Source organism: Sardina pilchardus, chromosome 17, assembly GCF_963854185.1.
Source record: "Sardina pilchardus chromosome 17, fSarPil1.1, whole genome shotgun sequence".
Taxonomy (NCBI): domain Eukaryota; kingdom Metazoa; phylum Chordata; class Actinopteri; order Clupeiformes; family Clupeidae; genus Sardina; species Sardina pilchardus.
This window is the reverse complement of record NC_085010.1, coordinates 9,514,884-9,517,383: the sequence shown is the minus strand read 5'-3', so window position 1 is coordinate 9,517,383 and position 2,500 is coordinate 9,514,884. Positions and strand designations below refer to the sequence as shown.

At 37.5% G+C, this 2,500-nt stretch overlaps 1 protein-coding gene across 3 annotated transcripts in view; it reads right to left on the bottom strand.

Annotated features, from left to right (window-relative positions):
- Nucleotides 1–2,500, bottom strand: part of usp6nl (USP6 N-terminal like) — an 85,404-nt gene that overhangs the window by 46,786 nt on the left and 36,118 nt on the right. The window lies entirely within an intron of this gene.

The following is a 2,500-nucleotide window of genomic DNA, read 5'->3' as shown; positions in this document are numbered from 1 at the left end:
ATCTGCAGCAAAGTTCAGATGTCATTATCTCAAAAAGTTTTCAAGCTAAAGACTTCAAATATTCTGTGAATAATGGTTGCTACCTATAGATTCCACATATTCATTCGTAGGCCATATGTGTTGATACTGACTGTGTTTCAATCTTGTGAAATCAGAAGAAAGATTTTTTTCAAACCCCCACATTGGGTGCCCCATTACACAATTTATGAACAAAATGTTTGGCAAATGGTTGTGTCTCTCTACAGAAGTGTTTAAGCTGTCTTTGAAAAAGTAATTAAGAGGTGTCTATATTGCTTTTTTGTTGGAAGTATTGTAACACAAAACTGAAAAATAATCAATTTGGATGATATTGTATCTCCCCATTACAGAGGTATGACAAGCTATACCAATGAATTGAACACATCTCCAGAAAGAGTATGAAATGGGCTTTCAGACTGTGAAATTTCAAGATGGTATTATGGCTGCAGTTACTTAAATTATATTTTTAAAATATTGGTCTATTACAATAATTAGCGTTGTTTTTTGAGCTATTATTTCATGATTTCATAATCCTTATCTTATTCCTAAGTATCAGATGTTTATGTCTCATACTGTTAAACATTTATTTTTTCATTTACTTGCTGGGTGATGAACTAATAAAATATTTCCTGTATTTCCTAAATAAATTGCTGCTGTCACTATTTAATGCCACTAGATGTCACTATTTAGTGATATCAGCAATTCGCTATTATAGTAGACCAATATTTCAAAAATGACATTTCAATAACCATAGCCATAATACCATCTTGAAATTTCACAGTCTGAAAGCCCATTCCATACTCTTTCTGGAGATGTGTTCAATTCATTGGTATAGCTTGTCATACCTCTGTAATGGGGAGATACAATATCATCCAAATGGATTATTTTTCAGTTTTGTGTTACAATACTTCCAACAAAAAAGCAATATAGACACCTCTTAACTACTTTTTCAAAGACAGCTTAAACACTTCTGTAGAGAGACACAACCATTTGCCAAACATTTTGTTTATAAATTGTGTAATGGGGCACACAATGTGGGGGTGTGAAGGAAATCTGCAATTTTTCTTCTGATTTCACAAGATTGAAACACAGTCAGTGTCAACACATACGGCTTACGAATGAATATGTGGAATCTATAGGTAGCAATCATTATTCATAGAAAATATGAAGTCTTTAGCTTGAACACTTTTTGAGATAATGACATCTGAACTTTGCTGCAGATTTAGATGAGGGCGCCAATGTGCCAAAAATCAGAAGGGGGGTACCATGTTCAAAAATGTTTTTCTCTGGATGTATTAGGTATATCAATCTAATATTTTGGCTAAGTCAGTTTAAATGGTTACTCTTTAGATGGTAAAAGTTTGAAGCAAATCTGAGATGGTCAAGCAGAAATTTTCTCTAAAATCCGTTGAATTGAGGTGGAATGACCCATATGACGGAGGCGGCTTTCAGCTAGTTGGGTGGCAGTAGGCTAAGAAAAATAGCAATCTTTCAAACTTTTCTAGACGCTTCGCATCAGGCCTTATCACCGTCTAGAACGTGCATTAACTTTGAATAACCGCACGGCGTGTCGTCCATTATCCCTTACATATTTAAAGCATGTGCCTTGCTGCCCTTATTTGTAAATACTTGTAGTATTTTGCTCTTTTTATGCAAATGTTATCACCTACATTGCCGCTGTGTTATTGTTGTTATTGTTGTTGTTGGTTAAGGCTAGCCGTGGGCCTGTGAGCAACACAAGGCGGATCCCATATGTCTAGTATATACAGCACAATTGACAATAACGTTGACTTTGCCTTGAAAGGGAAGGAGATAATGATGGCCACAGCATTCTGTGCCAGGAACAGCAACCGATCAACGTGACAGGCGCCAATAACATCGGCCTTTGCAAAATGACATGACTCGCTGTCAGTGCAGTCAGACTCTTGGCATCACAGCCGTCTACTCCTAAACCCTTACAATTTCTTTATGTTTGTGGCTAGTGTTATGACATAACATAACGTTGTTGTATGTCCAAATTCATTTGCTATCAGGAAATAATAAAAAAAAATGTTTAACTTATAACATTATTTATTCTTGTAACATTGCGTCATCAAAAAAAAAAAAAAGAAGCAACAAATACGGACAAGGTTACCAAGTTTCCACCTGACAGCGATGAAACATGAACATATAAGTGATTTGGCAGAGATGATAAGACAGACAGGCTGACTGCTGCCAAGGTCCTCCTCCCTCACTCCTCCCTGGCCCTGGGCAAGTTGGCCCCGTTAGTTAGTTAGTCACGTCTTCCACAGCATGATGAACCAGGGCAACCTGGGGTCAAGAGCCTTGCTCAAGGGCACCACGCTGGCAACCTGGAACAGAACCAATTACTTTTCTGGTCCTGCATGCTAGCTCAGCTCCTTAACCACTAGACTACCATCTATTGCATGCTAGACCAGCTCCTTAACCACTAGACTACCATCTATTGCATGCTAGACCAGCT